Genomic DNA, 18151 nt, shown 5'->3' on the forward strand with positions numbered 1-18151 from the left:
TCAGTCATGGATTAGCTTGTGGTCCTTTGGGACTATGAGCACCGTCTAGTGTCTGGGTTACAGACTCAGAGTGTTACAGATCTAAGTATGAGTGGCTCACCATAAGACATAAGCTAGGATAAAAGTTGTACCCAGGACTCATAAGGTGGAAAGTATCTAAATTTTCCTTGTGTTTAAATCTGCCAGGGGTACGGATAAAGGGTACGGATCATATGTTTTGGATATAACTTGGTTGTATGAATTGTATACTAAATAGTGTTTCCAAAGGTTGAGGCTAGGATACGAGTAGAGGGTACGACTCGTGAGGGTCAGTCGTACCCCTGTGATGGGATTTTTGTGCAACTTAAATAGAGGTATACTGAACATTTTCCCACTTATCCTAATAAGGTCCCATGACTTCTAACCTGGTTGGGAGGTTATTTACGCTATTATTCCATTCATTAACATATAGAAACTCTTATAAACTCTCTATAATTCTCTCAAAAGCTTTTGGGCAAGGAAAGCTAGTGTTTCAACTAGAGGATTAATTTGGGGCTTGTATTGGTGATTTCTTTCCATCATCATCTTGGTTTAAGGCATGGTCTCTTCCCTCATTGTTAAATCTAACTAGAATAATGGTTATTATGAATTTTTTCATGAATTCATTGATTTATACTTTTGTTTTTCAAATATGAATTAGGGGGGTTTTGGATGTTAAATGGTTGGTTATGGTTTTCCATGGTTTTAATTTTGCATAATGTGCATTAATATTGGTTTTGTATAATTGGATTGCATGGGAATGGTTTAATAATAATTGTAATTGGTTTTGGTTGTATTATCCCCCCAATGTGTTTGACAAAATGCCTATAATAATGTTTTCATTGCATTGAGTACTTTTAATAGAACTCTTTCTTGTTTTGAAACTTGGTAAAGGAATTATGCATAGTTTAAATGGCTTGGAAAGGTAAATGGCTAAATGGTTATTCTTGTGTGGTATATATAATCCCCCAAGTAGTTTAATATGGTAAATGTAAGGGAACTTGGAAGTCCCATTGAACCTATTTAGGGTTGGCTATGGATAGTACTTGTAAGTATGGTTAGTATGACGATACCACCATTAAATGGACTTGGTTAATAAATGGTAAATTGGTTTATTGGTTGTTTGGTAAAGGTTCTAATTAGGTAATAATGGAGAGATTTGTAACAAATTTGTAGAAGGTGGAGGTCCCGGGGTGACTAAAACTGGAAACTCATAGTTGTCGATGTGAGATTGGTCTTAGTGATTATGTGCATGATATCACACTTTATATTTAGGGAATGTACTAGTCATCTTAGGTTTTCTTCTCTGGTCATGCGGCTTCACGCACTGGGGCCCTTTCAGTAGGGTGAGCTGAACCCATATTTCTCATGGGCATTTATGATGACAAAGCTGTACAACCCAGGTATAGGTTTTAAAGGCATGCTAAACCCGGTCCCCTTTCCCAACATGTATATATATGTGTGTTTATGTGTGTGTGTGTATGTATGGTTGTGCGCATATAGATGGTTTTACTTGGTTTTAAAAATGACATTATTTTATCCTTATCCCGAGATCATGCTAGCGTTCACCTGCTAACCCGTCTAGTGGCGGCTATGTACCCACGCTATACAGGAATCGGCTGTTCCACTCCTTCATAGTGATTGACTTGGTGATCAGCATTTGGACTGAAGTGGTAAGCTTCCATCCTTTTGGAAGGCTCCATTTCATGTTATCAATATTTATAGGCACTTAATTTTATTTTGGATATTGGTTTTGGCCATGGTTGGCGGCATATCCCAACCGGATTTTATTTTTCTTTGGGTTAGAGGCTTTGTGGTACTACTATGGGTTGGAATAGGCGGGATCGGTGTAGGTTTCGGCCTTGGCATAAGAAGAAGCTGGAGGGATGACATCATTAGACAATATTATTGGTTGTTCCATCGTATGTCATTTTGGGATTAATTATACTATGTTTCAGAACATCTTTATTTATGGCTTGGTTTATGGACCTTGTTTCAGTATTGGTTTGGTGTGGTTGGATTGTTGGTATGGGTTGGTTGGACTCGGTTGGGTCAGTCACGATTATGATTCTATGCCAGAGTTTTTATTTGATCGGTTATACTATATTGTTACATGCTCAAAATTTATCCAACTCTAGGAAGACGGCTTCAAGGTTAGGTTGGGTAATGGGGGTGGTCTCTGATCCCTGTCGGACTTGGGGCGCCTATTACGACAATGCCCCTGGACGGATTGTGTCAGCATATTCCTTAACCGTCATCTTCCCCTATTTTAGATTCCTCAATGAATTCTGGCGTCACGGGCTGATCCGTAGCCCGCTCTGGGTGAGAGACTGCATGGAAAAGCTCGATAAACGTCCTCCTATCCCGAGGTTAGAAATGCTTTCCCGTCACCTGTTAGCTCTACACGTAACAAATTCCTTTGCCTTCACTTCCCTCAACTCTTAAGTAAAGAAGCAGTCTATAAATGCATTAGAGAAAGTCTCCCACAGAGAAGACTCATCAACTCACCCCTTGCTTGCTCCCGTTCCTCATACCATTCGTACAACACATCCTTTAGCTGATAGGCAGAAAAATTAAGCGCCCCTCCACATTCGTGGCCTGCATCACCCTAAAGATTTTTTTTATCTCATCAATAAAACCCTGAGGATCCTCCTCCACCTTAATACTAGAAAATTTGGAGGACTCAACCTCATGAACTGGCCGACCCTTGTAGCCCCAGAAGATGCAATACCAGATACACCATGCTCAGCCTAGGAAGCTACCAACTGAACAATAACATGAATTAACTAACGAAACTCCACATTTATCATGTATGCTTGAGGAGCCTGAGGAGCTTGAGGAGCCTGAGAAAGACTAGAAGGAATCGGTGGAACTCTAGAATATCAGGGACTGGAGACTTAAACTGAGTATGGATCCCCTGAGTACAGTGTGTCCCATCAACATTGTCCCTAGTTGGGGAAAAAAAGTTTCAGTGAACTTCAGATCATCAAAGCATGATCTGAAAAGCAAAAAAATAGAGTTAGAGAAGATTCCTAGACTTAGACTCCAAGCTTGAAAATAGAACACAAAGAAGAGAAACATTTCCTAAATACCTTGTAGTCTCTCTCTTATGAATATGACACCCTACACACCCTTAAAAGAGAAAATAATCAACACGGCTTTGTGGACTACCAATTGACCATGAACCTAAAGCTCTGATACTAACTTGACACAATTGGAACTGGGTCCTTGTCGTAAAGTGGCATTCCAAGTCTAATCAAGTCCGGGGACCACCCTCGTTACCCAACCCAATCTCCAAATATGCATACCCTAAGTCGGATGAATTTCGAACAAATAACAATATATGTTTTATTACAATTCTAGAATTTGCGATAGGTCCATGACCATGATTTACCCAAACAAGTCCAACAATCCATTATCCAACCAATAACCAAAACCAAAACAATATCGTAAACCACTCCATACATCCAATACCAAATGAGTTCCATTATAAATATATATATAATCCTAAAATATAAAAGGACGGAAAAATAATACATACAGTCAAACGGTATCAGCCCCAATACCAATACCAATGCCAATACTAAGGCTAACACCACTACCAACATCATTCATACCGACCCATAGTAGTTCCACAAAGCCTCTAACCAAAAGTAAAACAATATCTTGTTAGGACATGCCCCAACCATAGCCAAAACCAATTTCTATAAGATAACCAAAGCATGTAAAGACATCCATGACATGAAATAGAGCCTTTCATAATATGAAAGCTCTCCACTTCTATCAACTCAAGATGATCCCGAATCTGATCACCAAGCATGAGGAGTAGAATGGCCAGTACCTGTATTGCGTGGGGATATAGCCACTCGAAGATAGGTTAGCGAGTAAACTCTAGCATGCACTCAGGATAAGCATACAATAATGCCAACCTTTAAAACCAAGTAAACCTACTATATGCATTAAAACCATTTATATATATATATAACCATACTGCGAAAGGGAACTGGGTTTACCATGCCATTAAAACCATTAACCTGGGTATGTGTAGCTTAACCATCCTAGAATCACCCAGGGCTATATGGGTCCAGTGTAACCCCTTGAACGGGCCCAAATATGTGTATCCACATGAACTAGAGATACCATAGGAGTAGTGGATTCCCATGTACCTTCGCTCTCACTGATTCATTGGTACAATGTACTTAGGGGATTCCTGTGTACCCCACAAGTATCATATATGGTTTCCATGACCAATCCTCATGTCACCAAACATGAGTTTCCAGTGTCAGTCCATTAGACTCACACCTTCATGATTAGCTATCACAGCCCGCGATTATTGCATAGTTAAAACTATTACCACACAACTAAACCACAATTCCATTTACTATTAACCAAGGCTATGAGTATTTGTATTTGTATTGTCATACCAACTATAGCTTGCAAGCAATGCCCTTAGCCAACCTTTTTATAGAATATGGGATTCCCATGTACCCATAGATTACATTATTAAGTTGACTTGGGGGAATCCCATGTACCCTACAAGTGATCATTATCATGTTCTCTTGGAGGATTTCCTTGTATACCACAAGTATTTCAATTAGACCACCATAACCACCATGACCTTACCATTTAAGAATTCCAACCATTTAAACCATTTACACCATTTAGGGTTCCATTACCAAGTTATATCATGCAATAGTTCAATAAAAGTCCAACAATTTAACAGAAAACATACTCATAGATATTTTATTAAACATGCTGGGGCATAGTGTTTCCCAATACAAAACCATATACCAATTAACCATTCCCATGAAACCAATTGTTCTAACCATCATCATAATATGAAAACCATAAGTAAAAGACATGGAAAAACCATAACCAACCATTATAACGAAAACCCTCAGCATATAATTGAAAACCCAAAACCATACAATATTTATTCCATGAAACAATCCATAAAACATGCCTTTAGTTGGAACTAACAATGAGGAACGAGAACAAGCCTTAGATTAAGAAGATGATGGAGAGAAATCACCCTTGTAAGTCCCAATTTGGTCCTATTGATGAAACCCTAGCCTTCCTTCACCCAAGAGCCTTAGAGAGAATTTGAGAGAGTTTCTAAGTGTTTAAGATTAGAATATTAGGGTAACTAATTTTACAAAAGAGATATCAATCATAGGGCCTCAAGAGCTTAAGAGAGGAAATGTCCAGATTACCCCTAACTTAAACTGTATAAAATCCTCGCAAGAAGGTACGACTACCCTTCTCAAATCGTACCCTACGGTACGAGGGGTACCCTAACTCATACCTTAGGCCTTGCCTTGGACCCCCATACTAACCAACATATGACCACACGTGGACCAGCTCATGTCTTAACATACTAGTAGTAACCCCACAACCCGTACCTTGGACAAAATTCACTAGAATAGACACAAGGTATCATACGACCTAGCCACATACGACTCATACCTTAACTAACGACTAGTAAGGAGTCCATTCGTACCTTGGACAGAAACCAATCAAAACCATATTGGTTACCATATGACTAAGACCCTATTAATTGTACCCCATCATATGACTTGTACCCCCTAATCGGTTGATGTTCAGAAGCCAAAAACTCATGAAATTTTCTATGGATCAAAACCTAGGATATTTCAATTTCCAAAGACAAAACCAAGTACCAATTAACCATTGTCATGTACCCAATTTTTTAAACCACTATAAGAATGTGAAAACCAAAAGTAAAGACATGGGAAAACTATAACCAACCATTATAACCAAAAGACCCAACATATAATTGAAAACCCAAGACCATATAACATTTATGCCATGAAAACAATTCATAAAACATGCCTTAGTTGGAACTAACAATAAGGGAGGAGTAACATGCCTTAGATTAAGAAGATGACAGAGAGAATTCACCCTTGTAAGTCCCAAATTGATCCTATTGATGAAACCCTAACATTCCTTGACCCAAGAGCCTAGAAAGTGTATTAAGAGAGTTTTAGTGATTGCAAATAGGTTTAATGATGCACTAAGGGTGTTACAAGTCGTAGGTCCTTAAGAGGTTAAGAGGGGAAATCTACAGATTACCCCCAACTTAAACTGCTTAAAATCCCCACAGGATTGTATGACCACCTCATACAAATCATACCCTACCATCCGAGTGGTACCCACAACTCGTACCCTAGGCCCCCCCTTAGACCCCAACACTATCCAACATATGACCACCCAAGCTAAACCATACCCAACCATATGATTATCACCATGAACTCTCACTTTAGGAAGAATCATGAGGGGTTAAACACTGTCAAACATATGAGTTGGACTATATGACTCATACCCTATCCTCACGACTCATGGTGAGCCACTCATACTCAGATCCAAGTTAAGCTACTACTATTCAGATTAAGTAAAGCAAAAAACAAACCAATGACCCATAACGAACCATACAACTTGTACCCACCTAGTCATACCCATTCCAGAAAATCAACTACCTAACACCACCATACTAAACAACATACTATTGGGTCACCTAACCCGTACCATATCTTACAACTATAAACACAAATTCTATGATCTCCAGAAGCCAAATATCGAGAATATTTTTTTTCTAAGGGTCAAAACCTAGGGTGCTTCAGTCTCCTCCACTAGGATCATTCATCCCCAAATGAAAGACGTACAAACATAAATTACACTCCAATATAATCATTCCAAACTTTAACTAAGTTAGTAAACAACGATGCAAGGAAATCAACCTTTCTTTAACCAAGTTAGAAAATAAAGATGTGATCAAGAAAACATACCTTCCACACGAATATCAAGAGAAGAAAAAAATGCAAATACTTGAACTTCATGTCCTCTTCCATTTCCCAAGTAGCTTCTTCCACCTTATGATTCCTCCATAGAACATTAACCAAAGCTACATCCTTGGTCCGTAATCAACAAACCTTTCAATCTAAGATCTCAACCGGGATCTCTTCATAAGATAGGGAATTTAAGATGCCTAATCAGTCCAAAGAAACTACAAATAAAGGATCACCTATATAATTTTTCAACATAGAGACATGGAATACTGGATCATGGAGCTCAAATTAGAAGGCAACTCTAATTTACACACAACATTACTAACCCTTGTCAAAACCATATAAGGACCAACATTCCAAGGACTGAGATTCCTTTTTTTTTGAACTGCATTACTCCCTTCATGGGAGACACCTTTAGGAACATCCTATCCATAACCTCAAGCTCAAAATCCCTACGTATTTTATTCTCATAGGAGTTTTTAAGAATTTGGGAAGCCTTAAGCTTATCTCGAATCACCTTTACCATCTACTAAGCTTGATAAACCAAATTTGGGCTAAACATACCGCCTTACCAAGCTCAAACCACCCAATAAGAGATCTACACCTCCTACCACACAATGCCTCAAAAGGGCCCATCCCAATGCTAGAATGATAGCTATTGTTGTAAGCAAACTCTACAAAAGGTATATGATCAACCCAATTACCACCATAATCAATCACACATGCATGAAACATATCTTCTGATGTTAGAATACTCCTTATGCTTTCCCATCCATCTATAGGTGAAAAGCAGTACTTAGACTAACCTTAGTACCCTACCACTTTTGAAATGACTGCCAAAAGTGAGATAAAAATTGTGTACCATAATCAGAGATGATTGAAACAAGTACCCCTTGCAACTTAACAATGTCATGAAGATATAAACTTGCATGATCCCCCATTGAAAAGTTAGTCCTCACTGGCAAAAAGTGTGTTGACTTTGTCATCCTATCCACGATGACCCTATATTACACTGTATTATTCCTAACTCAGTTCAGCTCTTAAATACATGCATAAAAGGCTTAAACCTAAAAATTTCACTAAGTGTTGGGGACAGTTATTTTTAAGTCCTTTTAACTATAAGGATTTTTAAATTAGTCTTCCTAACCTTAAGATGTGGGTTTTTAAATTAATTCATGTTCAGAGGTGTAAGGTGTATGTCTCAGAGAAGTTTCATATTTTTTGGATGAGGATTGGGTCATGTTTGGATCATAATTCTAGTGACTCATCATGATAGTGGTGCGTTGTGGTGGTTATAGAGATGAAGCCCTCATCGCACTGCAGTGACCTTATAATTTATATTCCAGCTGAGAATTTAAATATCTGAGGGGAAATTGCATCTTTTCCCCTCAACCCAGTTCATTATATCTCAAATTATCACTCTAGTAAGAGCATTATTTGCCTATCTTCTCCTATTTACTCTAACAAACAAACCCTTTTGTAATACCCCGCATGTTTCTAAGCTAGGAAGTGAATAAGTATTCCTACATATGAAATCTCCTATCCTGTGATTCATACTTGAGAACATGACTTATAATGAATATCCTAGTGATAGGATAGCTTATGATGCATTAAGCATATTCATATGAGTCACTTAAGGTAATACAAGCTAAGAGTTTTTGAATCCATCAAGTTCTAGTGTTTAATTTTGCAAGGGTCATCTTTGAACGAGTATAACTCAATGTTAATATAGTATTTTGGATGATTTAGACCCACTAAATTGTAGATAATCGAATTATCTTTCCAACGATACTAATTTCGCCTTAATCCAGTACCCGAGCAAAAAATTATACCCATTTTCGTGAGAGACAGTAAGGATAGGGGATTGGTTAGGCGCCGCCGAACCAAACATAGGCAATTGGTTAGGGGCCGCCCAAACTAGCTTAGGAAATCACTTGGGTGCCACCTAAGTCAGTTCCAAGTGCCAAAAATACTCCATTTTTGAGTTATTTTAAGGGTAATTAAGAATTTTAACACTCCTTACACGTCCTAAACTTAACCCTACGAAATATATAGTTTCTAAACATATTACAGTCCCATTATCATCTCAAAGCTCATCATCCAAGAGTACTAAAAGAGAAAAACAACTAGGGTTGCGTAACTAAGCTTGAAAATCCGATTTCAAGGAAATTCCTCTATCAATCATCAAGAATCTTCCTTCTAAGGCATGCGTGAGTTGATTCATGGACTCCTTTCATCCATGAAGCTCAAGAACCATCTTCTAAATTTTGTATCATGATATTTATGTTGTTGGTGGTTGATGTTCATGTGGTTGGAGTTTGATGATGCCTAAGATGGGATCTTTGTATGTTTATTGTGAGGATATGGTGGTATTTAATGTATAAATATGTGAAATTGGTGGTTGAATGTTTGTAATCTTGATGAATCCACCTATGCCTAAGATGTGCATGTAAGGTGTTTGTGAAAATACCTAAGGGAATAGAAATCATGCTTTTATGACATAATAAGCCCTAAATGACTATTCCATGTTCTAAGTTTATTTTCAACGTGATCCCCACGCTATTGTCTTGAATTGAAGATGTTATATGAGATGCTCATGGTATTGTTTTGATATAGAACGACCATGTAATTGAAGCCATGCAAGTATATACATGTTGTGTGAATTCCCGATCATGTGATAGTTTGTTGAGAATCATTCTTATTATGAAAGCCTTACTAATGATATTGTGAATTGTGGACTCAAATCTTGTGATCAAGTCATGTCATGTGTGTCAGTTTCCTCCTATCCAATCCTGGGGGTACTTTTACCTGAAAACTATAGTTGTGTGCCTAGAGCCATGTCATGTTTCACGATATCCGAACTCAAGCTATGATTCCATAGACTTCAGTCAGTCATGTGACTCAGGAAATCCTCATGATCTTAGTCAGTGGTCAGATATTAGTAACATTTCACAAGTCAATGGAATTCAATAAGATTAAGTTATGCACAGTCAGTTATTCATGTCCAGTCTCTCCAGATGGGAGTAGAGGTTAGCACCAAGTAAACCTAAGGATGGGAACTCACCCGTCAGTTCAGGGTGTGATTCTTAGTAGTCATCCTTGTGTTCCAGAACTACATAGCCAGCGTAGGTTGATATATCTTAATCCATTAGATTAGGGTTGATGAGGTGGCTTAACCCATCAGTTTAGGGTTCTCACCGCTCTCATTGAGTACCCGCCAGATAAGGGTCACTCACAAGCTGTCCTTACCTGTGGCACAGTATTGACATCCCTCCAGTAGTTTCAGAGATTGGACCCCAGCTTATCCATAATGGTATACATGGGGCTTGTCGGTTAAACAGTACTTCCCACAGTTTTAATATCAGTCTTGATAAAAGAGCTCAGGGTGTTCTTCAGATTTTAGTATGTACAGGACTGTCAGATACAGTCATCCATGTTATCAATTTCATTATCAGTCATGAAAATTATCAGTAAACCATGTTTTAGCTTATAGGTCATACTTTGGCGTATTCACTGTCCGAGTTACTATATATGTGTGTTTGCACTCCCATGTTTATATTAGTCAGTCAGTGTTTTTATTGCATGAACTCTTTATGTTCAGCCTACCTTTCTCGTATACTTAGTACTCCAGTTGTACTAACGCATTTGCGCTATGGTGCTTTCTTTTTATGTTACACCATATGTTCCGAGACACTCGCTACAGCCTAGCAGTAGCGATAGCATTCCAGTCGTAGAGACGCAGTGAGTCCTCATTGATTCAAGGAAAGTATGATTTGATACATTTATTTATTTCTTCAGTTCAGTTTTACAGAGTTAGTTGGAGATATGTTCTTTCAACTCCTTATTCAGATAGTTTAGAGCCTTTCAGATTTACGTTCAGATTTACGTTTAGACTTAGCTTTCAGATTGAGTTGTTTTGGGTATTTTCACCCATATGATTTTATTCAGTTGAAACTTATGGCCTTATAGTTCTATGTATTCCGTATTATTATATCATGATATGCAGTATACAGGTACAAATATCAGTCATGGGTTTTCTTGTGTTCCCTCGGGGTTATGAGCACCATGTAGCAATCCGGTTCAGTGAATTGGGGTGTTACAAACTTGGAATTAGAGCCTAAGGTTCAATAGAGTCCTAGGAAGTCTGAAAGCCGCATCTAGTAGAGTCTTGTACATGGGTGTGTTGTGCGCCACATTTATGTGCAAGAGGCTATAAGATGTTTTAGGAAGAGTCCCCTTTCTTCATTATTCATGTCATGTTAGTGAGCATAATCATAAGTTAAAATCTCAGCCTAATCCATTCTTCTCTTATTCCAAACCATGGCCCTAAAGAGAAGAAACTAGCGAGCTCCTCAGCCCGAAGATCCTTTGGGTGAACATGTTTGCTATACGAATTTTAGAGCCATATTTACCACATTTGATCAGTCCATGGCTGCACAAAATGAACGACCATCAGTCATTCTAGCCAATCTAGTGGCTAATCCCAAAGAAGCTAGGGTTCGGGACTTCACCCGGATGAACCCTCCATCTTTCCATGGGTCTAAGTCTGATGAGGACCCTCAGGAGTTCATTGACCAAGTCCAAAAGTTTATTGACATCATGGGTGTTACTTCTATTGAGAGTGCTGAGTTAGCCGCCTACCAGTTACAGGATGTTTCTCATGATTGGAACAAACAATCGAAGTTTAAGAAGTTACATGATACAGGCCCTATCAAGTGGGAGAAATTTGTCACGGCCTTCTTAGATAGATTCTTTCCCCAAGAGCTGAGGGAAGCCAAAGTTCTTAAGTTCATCAACCTCAAGTAGGGGAATATGACGGTTAGGGAGTGTTCTCGCAGATTTACTCAGCTAGCCAGGTGTGCTCCTTATGTGGTTGCAGACAATAGAGATAAGATGAGCAAGTTCATGTCAGGGATGTGTGTATCATCTCGTGCATGTTAAACATTCCATTTTTGAATCTCACAGCCTCGAAACAGTCTCTGTTATTAATGAATACTCAGATGTCTTTCCCGAAGATCTTACAGGTATTCCTTCCAAAAGGGAAATAGACTTCGGTATAGACCTTCTTCCGAATACTCAACCTATTTCTATTTCTCCATACAGAATGGCACTAGTAGAACTCAAGGAACTGAAAGATCAGTTGAAGGATCTCTTAAATAAGGGATTCATTAGACCCAGCATTTCCCCATGGGGTGCACCAGTGTTATTCGTGCACAAGAAAGATAGTTCTATTAGGATATGTATTGATTACCGTCAACTTAATAAGGTTATGGTCAAGAATAGATATCCTCTTCCCAGGATTGATGATCTATTTGGCCAACTTCAGGGTGCCAGTTAATTCTCCTAGATAGACCTCAGATCAGGCTATCATCAGCTCAGAGTTAGAGAATGTGACATTTCGAAAACAACTTTCCATACTCGGTATGGTCACTTTGAATTTTTAGTCATGTCATTTGGTCTTACTAATGCCACTACAGCTTTTATGGATTTGATAAACCGTGTGCTTAAGCAGTACTTGGACGTGTTTGTCATTATCTTTATAGATGATATTCTGGTATTTTCTCTCACAGAGCTTGATCATGCAGACCATCTCAGGATTGTTCTTTAGACTCTCAGGGATCACCAGTTATTCGCTAAGTTCAGCAAGTGCGAATTTTGGCTAAGATCAATAGCATTTCTTGGACATACTATTTTCGTTGATGACATTAGAGTAGATCCTCAAAAAACTGAGGCTGTAAGAAACTGGCCTAGAACTGAATCTCCATAAGATATTAGGAGTTTCTTGGGTTTGGCTGGCTATTACAGAAGGTTTGTTGAGGGATTTTCTTCTATTGCATCTCCCATGTCCAGATTGACTCAGAAAAAGATTAAGTTTCAGTGGTCAGATTCATGCAAGAAGAGCTTTTAAGAGTTGAAGACTCGACTCACCTCAGCTCCAGTTCAAGCTATTCTAGATGGTTCAGATGGTTTTGTAGTCTATTGTGATGCATCCAGAGTGGGTTTAAGTTGTGTACTCATGCAGCATGGTAAGGTCATAGCCTACACCTCCAGACAGTTAAAGCCACATGAGAAGAATTATCCTACTCATGATCTTGAGTTAGCAGCGGTAGTTTTTTCCTTGAAGATTTGGAGGTATTATCTCTATGGAGTTTATGTAGATGTCTTCACAGTCCATAAAAGCCTCCAGTATGTCCTTTCCCAGAAAGATCTCAATCTTTGCCAGAGAAGGTGGTTAGAGCTCTTAAAGGATTATGACATGAGTGTTCTTTATCATCCGAGCAAGGCCAATGTTGTAGCCGATGCTCTCAGTTGACTCTCTATGGGTAGTATTTCTCACATTAAGGATAGTAAAAAAAAGATGGCTCAGGAGATCCATCAGCTTGCCAGAATACACGTTGGCTTAGTCGATTCTTTAGAGGGTGGTGTATGTGTTCATAGTAGTTTAGAGTCATCTCTAGTTTCCGAGGTGAAAGAGAAACCAGATAGGGATCCTAGCCTTGTCAAGCTCAAAGAGTCAGTTCAGAATCAGAAAGTTGAGGTTTTCTCCCAAGGGGGAGATGGTGTTCTTTATTTTTAGGGTCATCTATATGTTCCAGGTGTAGATGAATTGAGGCAGCGAATTCTCACAGGAGCACATGGTGTGCGATACTCTATTCATCCAGGGGCTACTAAGTTGTACCGTGACATGCGGGAGATCTATTGGTGAAGTGGGATGGAGAGAGATGTTGCAGAGTTTGTGGCCAAGTGCTCTACATGTTAGCAGGTTAATATAGAGCATTAGAAACCTAGTGGTTCCATTCAAGAGTTCACCATTCCTACTTGGAAGTGGGAAGAAGTTAACATGGACTTCGTGACAGGTTTTCCTAGAACTCGTCATCAGTATGATTCAGTCAGGGTCATTATAGATAGAATGACCAAGTCAGCTTATTTTCTTTCTATTCGTACTTCTAATTCTACTGAGGATTATGCCAAACTCTATATTAAGGAGTTAGTCAGGTTATATGGTGTTACACTATCTATCATCTCAGACAGAGGTACCCATTTCACTTCTTACTTTTGGAAAGCATTTCAAAAGGGTCTCGATACCCAAGTCCATCTCAGCACAACATTTCATCCTCAAACAGATGGTCAAGCAGAGAGGACCATTCAGACTCTTGAAGATATGCTAAGGGCGTGTGCAATTGATTTCAAGGAAAGTTGGGACGACCACTTGCCTTTGATTGAGTTTGCATACAACAATAGCTATCATTCTAGTATTCAGATGGCTCCATTCAAAGCTCTCTATGGTAAGAGATGAGAATCTCCGATTGGTTGGTTCGAAGTTAGTGAGCCCTCAATCATAGGTCCTGACTTAGTATTCGATGCCTTATAGAAAGTTTGATTGATCAGAGAGAGACTCCGGGCTGCTCAGAGCTGACAGAAGTCCTATGCAGATATTCAATGAAGGATCTCAAGTTCGAGGTCAATGACTAGGTCTATCTTAAGATATCTCCCATGAAGGGAGTGAAGAGGTTCGGCAAGAAAGGGAAACTCAGTCCCCGGTATGTCGGTCCCTTCAAAATTCTTTGTTGCTTCAGCAAGGTAGCTTATGAGCTTAAGTTGCCTTTAGATCTAGCCTCTGTCCATCCAGTCTTCCATGTCTCTTTGCTAAAGATGTGCATAGGTGAACCAGCAGTTGTTGTCCCTATTTAGAGCATCGATATTCAGAACAGCCTCTCTTATGAAGAGATTCTAGTCGAAATCTTAGATAATCACACTCGTAGATTGAGGAACAAAGAAGTCCCTCTAGTCAAGGTTCTTTGGAGAAATCAGTCTCATAAGGGAGCTACTGCGGAAGCAGAAGTAGATATGCGTACCAAGTATCCTCACCTCTTCCCCGCTAATTCAGATTAAGCTAAAGGTAACAGTTCTCCTTAATCTTATTTAGTTTCACGTTCATGTTTCCAGTATAAACTTGGTACCTATTAACCATTTCATACTCAGTTATACATTCATGTGTCAGTTTTCCATGCATCAGATATGCATGAGTTTAGCAAGGTTAGTATGTCAGTCATGAGATCAAGTTGCATTTCTTCATGTTCAGTTCAGGTTCTATTGTCTTGTATCCCTTCTCAGTAAATTCTCATTTAAGGAAGAATGTTCCAAAGGGGGAGATATTTTAATACCTCAGATGTTTCTTCGCTAAGAAGTGAATAAGTATTCCTATGTATAAAATTTACTATCCTGTGATTCATACTTGATTACATGACTTACAATGAATATCCTAGTGATAGGATAGCTTATGATACATTAAGCATGTTCATATGAGTTACTTAAGGTAATATAAGATAAGAGTTTTTGAATCCATCAAGTTTTAGTGTTCAATTTTGCAAGGGTCATCTTTGAATTAGTATAACTCGATGTTAATGTGGTATTTTGGCTGATTTAGACCCACCAAATTGTGGATAATCGAATTATCTTTCCAACGATACCAATTTTGCCTTAATCCAATACCCGAGCAAAAAGTTATGCCTATTTTCATGAGAGATAGTAAGGATAGGGGATTGGTAAGGCGCCGCCCAACAAAACATAGGATATTGGTTAGGCGCCGCCCAACCTAGCTTAGGAAATCACTTGGGCGCCGCCTAAGTCAGTTCCAAATACCAAAAACACTCCATTTTGAGTTATTTTAAGGGTAATTAAGTCTTTTAACACTCCTTACACGTCCCTAAACTTAACCCTATGAAATATATAGCTTCTAAACATAATATAACTGTATTATCACCTCAAATCTCATCATCCAAGAGTACTAAAAGAGAAAAACAACTAGGGTTGCGTAGCTTAGCTTGAAGATTCGATTTCAAGGAAATTCCTCTGTCAATCATCAAGAATCTTCCTTCTAAGGTATGCATGAGTTGATTCATGGACTCCTTTTATCCATGAAGCTCAAGAACCATCTTCTAAATTTTATATCATGATGTTTATGTTGTTGGTGGTTGATGTTCATGTGGTTGGAGTTTGATGATGCCTAAGATGGGATCTTTGTATGTTATTGTGAGGATATGGTGGTATTTAATGTATAAATATGTGAAATTGGTGGTAGAATATTTGTAATCTTGATGAATCCACCTATTCCTAAGATGTGCATGTAAGGTGTTTGTTAAAATACCTAAGGGAATAGAAATCATGCTTTTATGACATAATAAGCCCTAAATGACTATTCCATGTTCTAAGTTTATGTTTAACGTGATCCACATGCTATTGTCTTGAATTGAAGATGTTATATGAGATGCTCATGATATTGTTTTGATATGGAACGACCATGTTATTAAAGCCATGCAAGCATATACAAGTTGTGTGCATTCCCGATCATGTGATAGTTTGTTGAGAATCATTCTTATTATGAAAGCCTTATGATATTGTGAATTGTGGACTCAAATCTTGTGATCAAGTCATGTCATGTGTGTCAGTTTCCTCCTATCGAGTCCTGGGGGTACTTTTACCTGAAAACTATAGCTATATGCCTAGAGCCATGTCATGTTTCACGATATCCGAACTCAAGCTACAATTCCATAGACTTCAGTCAGTCATGTGACGTAGGAAAACCTCATGATCTTAGTCAGTGGTCAGATATTAGTAACATTCCTCCAGTCAACGGAATTCAATAAGATTAAGTTATGCACAGTCAGTTATTCATGTCCAGTCTCTCCAGATGGGAGTAGAGGTTAGCACCGAGTGAACCTAAGGATGGGAACTCACCCGTCAGTTCAGGGTGTCATTCTTAGTAGTCATCCTTGTGTTCCAGAACTACGTAGCCAGTATAGGTTGAGATATCTTAACCTGTCAGATTAGGGTTGATAAGGTGGCTTAACCCATCAGTTTAGGGTTCCCACTACTCTCATTGAGTACCCACCAGATAAGGGTCACTTACAGGCTATCATTACCTATGGCACAGTATTGACAGCCCCCAGTAGGGGTAGATATTCGACCTCAGCTTATCCATAATAGTATACATGGGGCATGTCGGTTAAACAGTACTTCCCACAGTTTAAATATCAGTCTTGATAAAAGAACTTAGGGTGTTCTTCAGATTTTAGTATATACAGGACTGTCAGATATAGTCGTCTATGTTATCAGTTTCATTATCAGTCATGACAGTTATCAGTAAACCATGTATTAGCTTATAGGTTATGCTATGATGAATTTATTGTCCCAGTTACTATATATGGGTGTTTGCACTCCCACGTTCATATTAGTTAGTCAGTATTGTTCATGCATGAAACCCTTTATGTTCAACCTACCTTTTTTGTATACTCAGTACTCCAGTTGTACTGACGCATCTGCGATATGGTGCTTTCTTTTTATGTTACACCATAGGTTTTGAGACACGAGCTCCAGCCCAGCAGTAGCGGTAACATTCCAGTCGCAGAGACACAGTGAGTCCTCATTGATTCAAGGACAATATGATTTGATACATTTATTTATTTCTTCAGTTCAGTTTTACAAGTTAGTTGGAGACATGTTCCTTCAACTCCTTATTCAGATAGTTTAGAAGCTTTCAGATTTACGTTTAGACTTAGCTTTCAGATTGAGTTGTTTTGTGTATTTTCACCCACATGATTTTATTCAGTTGAAACTTATGGCCTTACAGTTCTATGTATTCCGCATTATTATATCATGATACGTAGTATACAAGTGCAGATATCAGTCATGGGTTAGCTTGTGGTCCCTTGGGGTTAAGAGCACCATGTAACATTCCGGTTCAGCGAATTCGGGGGTTATAAATTTGGTATCAGGGCCTAGGGTTCAATAGAGTCTTGGGAAGTCTGAAAGCCGTATCTAGTAGAGTTTTGTACATGGGTGTGTTGCACGCCACATTTATGTGCAGGAGGCTATAAGATGTTTTAGGAACAATCCCCTTTCTTCATTATTCATGTCAGGTTCTATTGTCTTGTATCCCTTCTCAGGAAATTCTCATTCGAGGATGAATATTCCCAAGGGGGAGATATTGTAATACCTCACATGTTTCTAAGCTAGGAAGTGAATAAGTATTCCTATATATGAAATCTCGTATCCTATGATTCATACTTGAGTACATGATTTACAATGAATATTCAAGTGATAGGATAGCTTATGATACATTAAGCATGCTCATATGAGTTACTTAAGGTAATACAAGATAAGAGTTTTTGAATCCATCTAGTTTTAGTGTTCAATTTTGCTAGGGTCATCTTTGAACGAGTACAACTCGAAACTTAACCCTATGAAATATATAGTTTCTAAACATATTACAATCCTATTATCATCTCAAAGCTTATCATCCAAGAGCACTAAAAGAGAAAAACAACTAA

This window comes from Capsicum annuum, chromosome 2, assembly GCF_002878395.1.
Source record: "Capsicum annuum cultivar UCD-10X-F1 chromosome 2, UCD10Xv1.1, whole genome shotgun sequence".
Lineage (NCBI taxonomy): Eukaryota > Viridiplantae > Streptophyta > Magnoliopsida > Solanales > Solanaceae > Capsicum > Capsicum annuum.